Genomic DNA, 15,047 nt, shown 5'->3' with positions numbered 1-15,047 from the left:
TATGGTATCTCCCCCACATTAAGGTCTTAGAAGCTCCGTGTGGGTTAGCAATCCCAAATTTGGGAAGAGAGGCATGATAAACCCTCCACCTTCCGAAAACAACAGTAGCATTAAATTCAGTATAAAACTATTTTCATTTACTTTCTTTACTTGTCTGTAAAGTCTCTGAAGGCAAGAACAGTGTAGTATCACTTCAGCTCTTTATCCCCAAAATCTAACATGGGACCTGGCTCAGAGCCTAAGTTCTGGTCAACTCTACAGAATTAATGAATGATTCTTTCTTATTATTACTTCTAATCACTGATATTACTTCTAGTCATTATAGAGCAGTGGTGTTCAAAAGGTGGGTCAGAGCCTATAAGCAAGCAGTCTTCTCTTTGCTCAAGGCTATTCTTAATTCTAAATGATAAAAGATATCTTTTTAGGACCAAAAGACCAGTGTGGGAATGTGCGTTCTCTGTATGCCAGCTCCCACTCCTGGAAACCCTGTAGCCTGGGCCAAGGGAACTTATGGTGGTGCTGTCAAACTGCCAGTTTCTCCTGGCCTGGATAAGGAATATGTACTTGGATCACGGCACCTTCTTGGCTCCGATTCCAGATAAGGTATGCCATAAAAATCAGTCACAAGGAAAGAGGAGGTAGAGCCTAGCTTGGTGACTAATTCTGTGGTTTTTCTTTGTCTTTCAGTCTTTACCAGTTTTCTAGTTTTGTCTTCCTTTCTTTTCTTAACATGCTGTCAGTCATCAGTTCGGAGGGATGTGCTTTAGATGATACGGCTTGGAAGTGTGGAAAATTCTATTATGAAATAACAGTGGCTTTAGGAAAAGCTTAAGAAACAGTTAAGAAGCCCTTATGTAGCAAGCTGTGCTATATGCCAGTCATTGCAATTAATTGGCAGAGTTATAAAGAAGAATCACGTGATTCCGTTCTTGTAAAAAAAAAAGTCTGTGTATTAAATAATCAGTTTTCTTTTCCTTCTGTGCTTCTAAAATGCTCTCAGTCACCTTTAAATCTTCTAACCAGAAGATAAGGGACTGATACTTGAGGGCCCCCAAACCAGTCATGTTACCTGCCCAAGTCACTTTAAGTTGATGCCTGTCAGTCAGCCAATCCCACCTATCCATACAGACAGTGTATTTCCAATTAGTGTATTTACTCCTCTTTTACAGTTAGCCAAAGATCACTGGTCTTTTGAGAAAGGCATCTTACATAATACACAGGCCCAAACAAAACAAAACAAACAAAAATCGGAGGAAATAGAAACAATGCCTCTCTGCCTACTTGTGATCTCTGTCTGTCAAATAAATAAATAAAATCTTTAAAAAAAAAAAAAAAACTTTTAAAAGTAAATCCAGTATATTTTCCAAATATATTTTCAGAGAAGCTTTTGCATCTGTGAAAAGAGAGTAGGTTGCCATTTTTTTTAAAAAATGAACAGGAAGAGAATAAGAAAGAGCTCTTGAGATTTAAAGTATAATCAGGCATTTTTAATTTTATTATTTATTTATTTTTAAAAAGATTTTATTTATTTATTTGACAGAGATCACAAGTAGGCAGAGAGGCAGGCAGAGAGAGGAAGGGAAGCAGGCTCCCGACGAGCGGAGAGCCTGATGTGGGGCTCTATCCCAGGACCCTGAGATCATGATCAGATCTGAAGACAGAGGCTTAACCCACTGAGCCACCCAGGTGCCTCTAATCAGGTATTTTTTAAATCAGAAAAGTTGGAAGGTAAAATTAAAGTAGGCTGGATAATGAAACAAAAGATGATAATACAATTAAAAACAAGACAGAGATGCAATAGAGGAGGCCCAGTATCTGGCTAACATGATTTTCAGAAACAGAATGGAGGCTGGGGAGGAAATGAGGAAATTCTCAGAGAAATATCAGAAGAAAAATTTTTAGAACTGAAGGATATGAGTTTCCATAATGAAAAGGACCAGGTTGGTGTATGAAAAAGACTCTATGATGGTGAATCATAAAATCTCAGAACACCAGGGATAAAGGAAAATCTTAATAGCTCCTTGGTCTGGAGTAAGAATGGGAGAGTGGGAACATGCTAAGTACAGAGATCTAAATAGCACTGGACTTCCTGCCACATTGAAGCAAGGAGATAACTGGGAATAACTTCAAATTTTTGACAAGTGTTGTTTGTTTGTTTTTTTTTAAACCTAGAATTCTACACCCAGTCAAACTTTCTTTCAAGTGTAAGCGTAAAAACCCATTTTGAGATATGCAGGGTATCAAAAATATTTACCTGCCTTACATCCTTTCTCAGTGAGTTACCAAAAGATATGCTTCCCCACAACAATGGTTGAAATTTAAAAAGTGGAAGATAGACAAACCAGGAAGCGGGGGCTCCCAGCACAGGACCGAGGGGAAGAGAATTCCCATGATGATGGAGAAGGAAAGCCGTGGGGTATCAGCTATGCAGTAGACCTAGACGGCAACTTATCCAAGTTGGAGTAGAAGGAAGGAGGACACTAGGAAGTATGTCTTTAGAAAAAAATAACTGAGAGGAATTTACAGTTCTATTTATTTTTTTTTTAATTTTAAAATTTATTTATTGAGAGAGAGGTGTGTGTGTGAAGAAGGGGAGAGAGGGAGAGAGAGAATCCTAAACAGGCTCCATGCCCAGTGCAGAACCCAAAGAGGGGCTTGATCTCACAACCCTGAGATCATGACCTGAGCTGAAATCAAGAGTCAGACGCTTAGCTGACTGAACTGCCCAGATGCCCCAGGAATTCATTTACAATTCTGTCAGATCTGTTGGGGAAGAATTGGTGATAGATATACATAGAATATTGAGAAAAATGGAGCAATTAGTAACTGTGCAGACAAAATGGAAAATTAGGAAAGGAAGTCTAGTTATGATATATTCTGTGATTTAGCTATGAGCAATATTGATTTAACTAAAAATTGTAGCAAAATTACATTGAGAGTCAAGGAAGAGAAGTGCGTGTGGCAGGTGGTGAGTTTGGGGACTATATCAGGTACAGTATCATCTTCCATACTAGAAAGTCTGAACACACACACACACAGAAAATAGCAATTTAAATATATTATATATATATATATATATAATTATATTTAGATATGTATTATTATATTTAGAAATAGGAAGAAAGAAGTCAGCCAAGAAAAAAGAAAAAGGAAAGGAAGAATTGGTTGCTTCTGGGGAGCAGGGAGCAGGATGGGAGGAGTGAGGGGTCTAGGGTCTGCTGTTTTTCTTTGTAAGCTTTGTACTGTGACCTTTCCAAATAAGTAGGTATATTATTTTTTACAAGAAGCATAAACCATGTTTAGGAAAAGGCAAAGAAATTTCAGCAGAAGTAGAGGGAAACCATAAAGCATGGGTTTAGAACATACTAAAGTAGAAAATGAGAACCTTATAGCACTCTGTTGTCTCTGGTCCTATATAGAGCAACTTCCTATTCTTATCCTCCTAGGAAGACAGGCAAAGGGGATATATTATCCCTCTTTTACAATTGTGGAAGACTGTTTTGGAGACTGTAAGACCTTTTTGATTCCAATCTACTACATCATCATGATGCATAGGTATCTGTTTGGGTCTTTTTACATTTTTTTAATTTTGGTTTTTACCAAGGAAAGATAACAGACTTGAAAGCATCTTCTTTGACATCCTGGGAAGGAAATCATGAAAACAAACCTGTGTGTGTGTGTGTGTGTGTGTGTGTGTGTGTGTGTGTGTGTGTGTGTGTGTGTTTGATGAGTATATGTATACTGGTATGCAGGTGTCTATAGTACAAGACAGTATCAGATGGCAAGTGGCAGTATGAGATGATGAGTGGAACGCGAAGTACTATGCAGTATTCATAGGTGAGGAGATGTGTTTAGATGACTTTCCTTAGAAGGCAGTATATGAGATGGGCAAGGTTCTGGGAAAAGTAAGATCTCTGTAGTGTTATCTCAGCCCACCCCTTGTAGAAGGTTGCTGAAGGTATCCAGCTGGGCAGAGTTTAAGGAGCCCAAAAGATCTATAGACAGTAGACTAATAAAGTAACGTACAATTATCAAAGCAACATATGACACGAGAGTGCCCTTTGCAGAGTAAAAAGCACATCTTTATGTTACATTACCATAATAGAAATCACTTAATGAAAGATTTATTGGTTTGTTACAAAACGATTGTATTGGCTTTGAACAACATTCAAAAGTAAGTCTTTTCAAAGTCAAGCTTTAAATTCTGTGTCTGTCAGCTTTTAATAAAAACCTGTTGAATTAGTAAATTAATATTTCGGGGAGAAAGCAGAAGTTACAGCATTAAACAGCATGATTTCTTTATGAATTTTTTTCCAGAAAGACTGGGGAAATCCCCATTGCCAAAATCAGTTATTTATAGCTAGACCAGAAATAAAAAAATTAAAAAGGTCATTTGTGGGTCTCTATCTTCATTGGCCCTTGGGGAGCAGAATCTGACTCAAAAGTCTTTTTCATTTTTAAAAGTTCTTTTTCTTCATGACATGATATTTGTAGTAATTGAAACCCTTCCTTACTTAGACTATGTTACCGTCATGAATTGTTAACATCCTTGAACCGAGGATGTGTGTTGTATCCTACGGAGCACTGGAAATGAAGTTAAAACAGAATTTAGGTACTTATTCTGGCTATTTGAGTTATGATGATGCCAACACTAAAGGGGTTGATTTAAGATCAGATGCATGTTACATTAATGTAAAGATCTTTATGTTTCTATTCTTGGATCACTTTTCTCCTAAGATAAACAGAAAAGCAATGAAAAGAGCATGGATTTTGGAATATCTAGCCCTTGGTTCTCTATTCTATAAAATGGGCTTACTCCCCTTTTTGTTAGAATTATTGTGAAATTCAGACACTATGCATTTTAAGTATGTAGAATTGTGCATAGAAATTCAGTAAAAGATTGTTGGTATTATTTCTTTGTCACACAGAGGTCAGAATCTCCCAGTAACCTCCAGGGCTTGCTGCAAACTGGAATGTACTCCAGAGGAAAGCCCTGGGTGAATGTGGAGTGACCCATCCTTTTTGCAGGAATCATAAACCCCTCAAGTACTGCCATAATGATTTGCTCCATCAGTACCTTGGTATTTTATGTATTTTGTCCTGCTTTTATAGTATGTTGTGCTGGAGGATTACTCCTGTGCAATTCTTAGACATTAAGGTACGTGCATTTAGATGTACTTCATTAAGGAACAAGTCATTGAGGCTTAGAATAAAAGCTTTATTTAGTAGGTTAGAGGTAGAAAGGAAATTTGGGAGTGCAATGGTGAAGAGGTATCCCTTTCATTGAAATTCAAAAATGAGTTGTACTAGGAAAAAATGAAATCATGGCAAGGGGTGTTTTAAGCTTCAAAGAGCTCTGAATGAAGAGGGGTCATTTATGCACTTAAGAAATAGACCATGTTGGGGACTGGGTGGTTCAGTGGGTTAAGCCTCTGCCTTTGGCTCAAGTTGTGTTAACTGATGTGTTAATTGTGATAATTGTGTTAACTGATCTCAGGATCCTGGGATCGAGCCCCTCTCTGCTAAGCAGGGAGCCTTCTTCCCCCTCTCTTCTCTGCCTGCCTCTCTGCCTACTTGTGAGCTCTCTGTCAAATAAATATATAAAATCTTAAAAAAAAAATGAAGAAATAGACCATGTAATATGTAGTGATGAAAAGTATGTGCTTGAGAGGCAGACTTGAGTTTGAATTCTAGCTCTGCCAGTTAATAACTGTGAACCTACGGCAAGGTATGAAATCCCTTAGTCTCTGTTGCCTTACTTAATAGCACTATTTCATGCAAGTATTAGGATTAAATGAGCTAATGCATGTGAAGCTCTTGGCCCATAGTAAGCATTCAGTACATGTTAACAGGTGCTGCTATCTTCCTTGTGTGAATACAGCAGCGTGGATAAACCAGAGGTTTCAAGTTGAGGTATAATGCAGAGTAAGGTCAGAAAGATAAATTGCGGGGGGGGTTGGGAGGGCGCCTGTGTGGCTTAGTCAGTTGAGTGTCCGCCTTTGGCTCAGGTCATGATCTCGGGATCCTGGGATCGAGCCCCACGTCAGGATTTCTGCTCAGCGGGGAGTCCACTCCGTCTCCCTCTACTGCTCCCCTTAACTTCTGCACGCGCTCACTTGCTCTCTCTCTCAAATAAATAAATAAAATCTTTTTTAAAAGGAAAGAAAGATAGATAGATAAATCGGGACGACCTAGTCTGGAATAAATGGCTAGGGATTTGATTTTAATTAGGAAGCGGAGATGGACTTAAGATTTTTGAAGAGGTAAATTACATAATATAGAATCCTAAAGTCACAAGGCTAGAAAACCCCTTAGAGGTCTCAATCTAGACCCTTCCTTTCACAGATGGAGAAAGGGAGACCCAGAGTGGTGACTTAATTAGTTGTGGAGCTGGGACTCAAGCTCTGCCCGGTCTTACACCTCCCTTAGGCTCAGTCATAGCCCAAAATAAGCCCAAAGGATTGTTCAACATTTGTCAAGTGCTTAAAAAATGGGAGTTGCTAGCAGGTTTGGGGAAAAAGGAAAACAAGTACTCAGATTTTGGTGTGTTATTAAATATTTTCCATTGGCACTTTGAACCAAACCAATTAAGATTCAAAAAATCTTAGTTAGAAAGTTCTGTTGATGACTGGCAGCCACCTCAGAAATGTTTGTTAGGGTAAGTGAAAATACATGACATGGGTGGTTCTAGAAAGCTTGCATGGCTATTTATAGTACTTGTACTGCTGTTGAGATTAGAGGGCAAAGTTTTTGCTTAAATAAAATTGAAGATCACTGCTTGTCCACTATCTTTTAAAAGTGCTGTTTCCCAAGAACTTTAAATAGAAAAACATTTAAAAAACTTAATTTCAGGAGGGCTCTTACACCTATGTAGAAAGGCATTACTACAAAAGTGCTAATAGACTTTGGTTAGTATTATACCTTTGTGCAGATAAGTTTTGAGTTTTTAGGTTGATAAAAAAAGATCTATATAGTTACAACTTTATACATTAATGGTGAAATAAGATAGCTTTTAAACATTTAAATATTCCTTGGTAATTGTTTCTTAAGATTAATTTTTTAGGGAAATATTAAAATCTCAAACATTTTTCTTATATATTGGGGCTCAAGGAAACATTATTTTTGCCTGAAAGCTATATAAAAATATATAACTAAAATAGATATCAAAACCCAGAACATATAGTGTGAGAGTTAAGTATATGAATGCAGACCTCTTCTAGATTTCTGAATGCAGTTCAGCAGTTCACAGATGAAGGTATCTGTGATTAATATCATTCAAACACAGATTCTCAATTGTGTTAACTGTTACAAGAGCTGGGAACTCTGTAGAGTTGTAAAGTCATATTAATATATCTAGCTATTCTGTAGTTGCTATATATTTTTGCTACTTAATTCTCTAGCTTAAGAGTTATTTTCAGAAGAAACTAACTTTAAAACTGAGTGTTTTGTTAAGGATTATGAAATACAAATATTTTCTTAGAAATCATAATTTGATTATTTGGTTATATAAAAATATAGCTTGAGGAATGTATCTTGATCATGTGTGTGGTATATCATGAATGGGTGATTTTAAGAAGATTTGGTTCTGGACATAGAATGCTTTATAAAACCTTTAAGCAAATAGTGCAAGTCAAACAATAGAGTCTTTATTAAGCTGTACAAAGAAGGCATTTGATACATGATCTTACTCAGTAATATAATTGAAGTAAGTATTTGGAAATTATCACAGTTATCAGAAACAAGTGTTTGGAATATGCCTATGTATTTCATAGTTTTGCGATTTCAAATTTAGCTGACTCATCGATTACCTCCCCTCCCAGCTTTTAATCAAAATGACACTTTTTGTGTTCACTTTTGTCAGGTAACAGTTCATGAGTATTTCCTGCTTCTTGGGCCTCTCCATGATGGATTACTATGAAGAAGAAGCAATAATAACAAAGCAGGAAAAGGTTGACAGTGCAGTTAGCATTTATGCCTTATCTATACATGATTTGGGACCATTTTGCCAAACATTGAATAATTTTCCTGTGGGAAACTTGAGCCCTAAAAGGAAATGAACATAGCTAAAAGACTGCATTTCACAGGGGACTTAAGTTTATTTTTAGAATGGCACTATAATGCCATATTTGGATTGAAACAATGTGATAGCAGTACATTATTTTATTAAAAAGCTATCTTTTCTGAGGAAGTCATCTGATTTTCTGTCATACTGTATGGGATAGAATTAACATAAGAAGTATATAATTGTTCAGCTAACAAGGGCTAAAGTATGTATTAAAGTAAGAGGCACTTGCTTATCTGGCAGACATTACTGGAGCCTTCTTTCTGAGTCTGCTCTGTATAACATTCTCTGGCAGTTCATTGCCATAGTACATGGTTGTCTTTTTGTTGTGTATGTTTAGAGTAAGTTTTCTTTATTGGAAGGGAAAAAGAGAATAAAGGAACATTAGTAGCATTGGGCGTTGGTATAGTTATCTAATTGTCTTGAGATATAAGGGCACTTTCCTAAATGAGACAAAAATAGAGAAACCCAAATGGGTTTTGTTTCTGAGAAATGATTAAAAAAAAAAAAAGATGATTAGCAAAGGTATTTCATACTGAGCTCTACAGTGTTCTGGTTAACATTATTCACGGGAGAAAAAAAACAAAAACACTTACTGCGTCATTTATATTATATGTCAACATTTTTCCTGCTGCCTGATTTACCTCCTTTATAATTTCATTTGGGTGAGATAAATTATGATGTTGGTAATATACAGTGGATTTCTGAATTATGTACTAAAATTGCAGATCCCCCACAGGGTGCTAAGTCCCAAACAGGAAAACCTGACAAATACACATTTTGTCCCTTGGCTCTCTCCCAAAGTTGGAAATATGCCAAAATCATAAATCTCAAGTCTGATGGGAAAGAGCCACCACTGATTTACAAGGTCTTATGGTTAAGATATATGTTGGAATCCAACTAGCATTTAGGGAAAATGCCTTTTCTTTGAATAACTTCTAGAAGGGCCACATGTTGAGATTTTCTTCACTTTGTTTTTATGTTTAAGAGCATTATATATATTTCTCTGTCTGCATGTTCTCTGTCTGCATGAAGGGCCTTAGTTACTTCTGTTTTAAGCCCACTGAACAACCCTTATCCAAGAAAGCACTTCCATATGAGTTTAATAGAAAAAGCATATTTTCAAAGTCTCTCATGTCAGTTTTAGGTATAAGAGCTAGAAGACAAAAGCCTTTTTTTCATATGTTAGGAACTAGAAAGGTCACTCACTACTGAAGGAAATTTGCTCACTTTCACAGTATGTTTGTCTAGGTTAAGAATGTGAGCTAAAACACCAGAACAGTTGGGTTCCAGGCCCAGCTTCTCACCTTTCAGGTGATTTAACTTCTTCCCCCGTTGTCAGAGGGTTAAGATGGGTCGATCTGTCTGTGTGATCTGTCTGTACATAAAGCAGTTAAAACAATGGCAGCAGATCCATCTTAGCTCTTGTTATTTTTGCTTAATTATTTTTAAATCTCTAAAAGCAAATTTGTCAGTAAAAAATGAGTGGCCCTGAACGTTAGCTGTTTCATATATCCCTTTGAGAATTCGTTTATTCAACAAATACCTGATGAACGTCTACCATTTGTCAGACTCTTATAGGAGTTGTAGATGGCACATGAAAAAAACAAGTCTCTGCACTTATGAACTTACACATTCTAGTGAGTCTTAAAATTCCTAAACATCCCTCTTATAAAAATACATGCAAAGCATCGATCACATGCAGTGTCAGAGAATTTATGGTTACCTGTAAGTCTGTTTACTAAGTCTCTAAACACATCTCAGGAATCTTCAAAATTTCAGAAATCTCTAGGAATATCACAGATACCTTCTTTTTATTTTGTCAGAATTCCTGTGTGAGGCATTCTTTAAGACGGTTATAGTATTTGATTTTTTAAAGACAAAGCTATTGTTCAAAAGACAGAATAATTGTTACTGTTTTCCTTAATCACCTTTTTTGGTTACATCAAATTAGAAATGCTTAGATTTAACATGATCAATGGAAATAAAATTTCCAGATTTTTCAGATTTTTGTAGGACCATCTTGGTCTTGTCCAAACATAAGAACATCTATTTTCACTGGCATAGAAGTCTTATTCTTTATTTTTTAACTTAAGCAAGTCTGCTGTTTCCAGAACATATATAATTAAATAACAAATGATGAGAGTTACATAGCTAAGAGAGAATGATTATACCTCAAGGATGTTTTCAGTCCTCATTTATTCCCTTATAAACATGTAGCACCCCTTCAATTTCTTTTTTCTTCTTTTGAGTTTTTATCCTAGGGGATTTTAAAAATTAAGTCTTTAAAATTCATTTCTTACAAGCTATAGCTGACTTTAAGAGCAAGATATAATCAAATTTTTTTATTTCTGTAAAAATGTGTAAAGATAGAATACGGTATAATAGATTTGAGTGAGGTTTTGGTGGTTTCTGTTTTATTTTGTTTTCTTAAGTGTTACATGATGGCTTTTAACAAATCATTTATTAACATTACACACTAGTCCCAAGATCTTTCTTTTTCTTTAGGCAACAAGCTACTCTGGAAATAATAATCTTCCCTGTGTTGGTTATTTCTCATGGCAGCCTTCCACTGTATTTTCTTTGTTTGGGTACTTTCCTTTTCTTCCTGCCATTCTTAGCTTTCTATTTTTCAACTTGAGTTTACAAAGGGTGTGTATTCAAAGAGTTTCCGCCAGTTCCCAGTACCTTGTTAATCCTGAGAAGTTACCCAGTGGGCCAATTCTCACAGTAAGATATAAAAATAGTTATCCAGAAGAATTACAGAATGTGGTACCACTGTGATTTGAACTAATGGATGACTTTCAAAACTTCAATGGAGAGAAGAAAACAGCATATAAGTATTATTATTTCCTTAGGGTTTTCTCTGCAGACTTTTTTTTAGAACAAAGCCTCACCATCGCTTTATATTGTATACACTAAAAGGGCGTAACAGTTCAGGCCAAGAGAGAAGTCATCTATAAATCTGTCACATGAACAGAACCTACTTTTGATTACTAATAAACTTATACCCACAGCATTCATTTCACCAGTTTTATTCCACATATTCTGTTCAGCATTTTATTGAGTGGCTAATAAGTGCAGATCATTATTGGTATGTGAACTTGGGTGGCTTAACCTTGCTAAAAGTCCAAATTTCCATATTGTATAAGGAGATAATGCCATTTCCATTTTTTTCTTTTAATAACTATATTTAAGAATTATTTTAGATTTATAAAAATTGTGAAAATAGTATAGGATGTTCCCATACCCTGCATGTAAGATGTTAACTAAACATCTTATGTTTAGTAAACAATATAGTTGTATTAATATTAACTGAAATCTATATTTAGGGGGTTTTTTGAAGATTTTGTTTATTTGAGAGCTTGAGAGAGCACAAGCAGGGAGGGAAGTAGCAGAGGGAGAGGCAAGTTCCCCGCTGAGCAGGGAGCCTGATATGGGGCTCTATCCCAGGGCCCCCAGGATCATGACTCAAGCTGAAGGTAGCTGCTTAACAGACTGAGCCACTCAGGTACCCGTATACTTTCTTTAGTGGATCCTATTCAGGGGTACTGTATTACATTACATCCTCATGTCTCCTTAGGCTCCTCTTGACAGTAACAATGTTATATACTTTAACTTGTTTTTGATGATTTTGATGGTTTTAGGGAATACTGCTCAGGTATTTTATAGAATGCCCTTCAGCTGGAATTGATCTGTTTTTCTTATGAGGTTATGAGTTTTGTTGATGAACATATAGGTAAAGCACCATTTTTATCATCTCTTATCAAGGGTAGGGACGATCACCATGACTCACCACTGTGATTTTGACCTTGATCATCTGGCTGAGGGCACATTTGTCATATTTCTTCGCTGTTAAGTCAGTTTTTCCCCTGTCCATAGTGTATTCTTCTCAAGGAAGTCACTCTGCACCACTCAACACCAGGAATGGGCTTCCTCCAGGAGGGCAGTGTGTCTGCATACGTTACTGGGAATTCTTCTGCATAGGCTATTTGTCTCACCCCTCCCCATGCCTTTATTTATTTAGTCATTTGTTTATGTAAGTATAGACTCATGGATTTTTGTTTTATACTTGGATTATAATCCAGTACTACTTTGTTTATTTTAATTGTTCCAGCTTTGGACATTGGGAACTCTTTTCTTTGACTCCTCTTAACCCTCTGGCATACTCCTGTTGTTGTGTGTTTGTTTTCTTCATAGTCAGGATACAGGGGAAGCACTTCTTTACTCTTCTGGCACTTCTAGATAGTACAGGTTCATCTTATATCTCCTGCCCCAGTCTTAGAAACAATTATTTCTCTAAGGAGAGGTTCCTTTTACTGGTAACTGTATCAGAAACCAAGATCCTGGCAATAGATGTGCTCACTGCTACTGGATTTGATTGCTTCTAGACCCTCTAATCAACTGACCAAGCAAGGAAATACCTATGCAGTAATGCCTTTTGATCAGTCAACATGTGGGTTCAGCGAACAGTGCATTGGAATTAGTATGGGCTGGACTCAGTAAACTTTATATGTAGTTCTTTGCAACTTTAGATACAATTATTAGTCATACATAGACTAGAAGAAGGGTAAGACAAGTACATAAAAGATTCTTTCAAAACAGCAGGATAATTGCTGTAAGGGTGCTACTAATAATGTGTGTACACTGATTGGTGCACTTTTCTGGAGAACAAATTGGCAGTGTAATTCCTAATCCAAGACACACGGCTTAAATGCTGAATCTTGGGAGAATGATAAAATTGTGGGAAACTGTCATTCCCTTAGGAATCATGGCTCTACTTTACAGCCTTGTTTATAGCAAAAGAAATACAACAGCCTGAATATTCCAAAGTCAGGGATTTAGCATAGTAAATTATGGTATAGCCCTGTTACAGGTAACTGTGCATTAAAAATGACAGGGTAGATAATTGTCAAGTAATATGAAAAGATGCTCACAATGTTTTGCAGGTAGTAAAACTAATTATCAAAACAGTATGAACTTTTATAAAAATAATTACATAAAAAACACATATCCATCAAACATTAGCTATAGTTATTTCTGAGTTGTGAAATTATCTTTTTTCTTATTTCCTCCCAGTATTATCATAAGAAGAGAGTAAAATAACTCTTATTAAAATAAAAGGGTTTTGTTACTATATGAATAAAACAAAAAGTTGGATTTTTTCTTTTAAAATGCAGTATGGTGGGTCACTTTGGTGGCTCAGTTGGTTGAGAATCCAACTCTTAATTTCAGCTCAGGTCATGATCTCCGGATCATGTGATCAAGCCCCGCATTGGGCTCCATGGTGGGTGTGGAGCCTGCTTAAGATTCTCTCTTTCCCTCTGCCCCTGCTTATCCTACCCACCTACCACCCTCAACCCCCACTCACACTTGCGTGATAAATAACAAAATGCAGTAAAGTGTATCATTAATTTTGTTATTTTTGAACAGCAGTGAGTAGTCCCATTTGGCAGGAGTATGAGAAGGGGCAATAAAAGAGATTTAGATGTTAGTATGACGTGTTAATTCTCAGTATTTGTTTTGTGAATAAGTTTTAAATGTACTGAGATTTTAGAATATAATTTTTAGTGAAATTATTTCCAACAATGTACATATGTATTCCATTATATTATTATACCATAATTTATCTCTTTTTCTGTTGATGGACATTGGGATTTCTAGTTTGGGGCTGTTACAGATACGGTTATTATGAACATTCTTAACTTTTTTCTTTCTTGATTGTATGTTTTTGGTTCTCCTACGTAATATTAAGGATGAGAATTGCTGGGTCTGGGTATATGTATGTTTGACTTTACAAGAAACTGCTGTGTAATTCATCAAAGTGGTTATATCATTTTATACCTCCATTAACAACAAGTGAGAGTTCCAGTTGTTTCATATCCTTACCAACTTCTGGTATTTTCTTTGTATTTTAGACAGTCTTGTATGTTTCAGTGCATATGTTTATAATAGCTGCGTAGTAAATATGGTATATGTGATTTCTGAGCATTGCTGATTGAAATGTAAGGGACATATACCACCATATTTCCAGGATTTAATTTAAACTTCTGCTACATTGGGGATACAGAAATATACAGACTTTGGGAGAACTGACTTCTGTAAAATGCGGCAAACATTTTTAACGTTCATTATTACATGAAAAGCGTGTATGTTCAAAGGGATATACATTTTAAGTTATTGCAGCTTATTTGTGACAGAATTTATGCTTGTAAAACATGAAATTAATCAACAGCATGTCAGTATGTTTAAAATCATTACAAATCTCTGTTCATATTGCCCATGAAAAAATTACTGTGATACATATTTAGAGCAGGAATTGGCAAACGGTGGCCCAGGGACCAAATCAGGCAATACTTCTTGTTTTTGTAAATAAAGTTTTATTAGAAAACAGAGTGCTTATTTATTTACATATTGTCTATGGCTACTTTTACTCTGCAAGGGAAGAATTGAGTAATTTTAATGCTAAATGACTTGCAAAGCCAAAACTATTTGCTATCTGACTCTTAACAGAAAGAGTTTGTAAAATACTAATACTGCATACTCATAGGACATCTTAGTTTTCTTCTGGAGAGTAAAGCTCTTTTTCTTGGGATGAAGTGACAGAAACATAAAACCAGTCGATGGAGGAAAAAACCCTCTTCTGCCATAACTTTGGTAATTTTCAGGACACATACCAACTGACAGTTTTGCCATTCCCTGTTCTTCAGCCTTTTCTAAATTGTTGATGTCACTCTTCTGATACAAACTTACTAAATTCATCATTGTTAGAATTTCTTGATCATCTTTGTGCAGCTTGACTTCTGGCAAGTCAAATGGATTTAATCCCAAGTTTTTCAGCGTACTTTCTAAGACTAGATATTTTAAGTCAGTGGTTGACCATAGACCTCCCCAATACATTATTATTGTTGAGGCTTTGAATTTTAGGATGTGAATTTTCCAATGCAACTTTTCTCAAGGGTGTTTTACCCCTTAATTCTCTGAT

At 36.0% G+C, this 15,047-nt stretch overlaps 1 protein-coding gene across 9 annotated transcripts in view; it reads left to right on the top strand.

Annotated features, from left to right (window-relative positions):
* RABGAP1 (RAB GTPase activating protein 1) overlaps nucleotides 1-15,047 on the top strand; it is a 154,651-nt gene that overhangs the window by 94,972 nt on the left and 44,632 nt on the right. The window lies entirely within an intron of this gene.

Source organism: Mustela erminea, chromosome 12, assembly GCF_009829155.1.
Source record: "Mustela erminea isolate mMusErm1 chromosome 12, mMusErm1.Pri, whole genome shotgun sequence".
NCBI lineage: Eukaryota > Metazoa > Chordata > Mammalia > Carnivora > Mustelidae > Mustela > Mustela erminea.
Note: the sequence above shows the minus strand (reverse complement) of the source record. Positions and strands in the feature narration are given on the sequence as shown.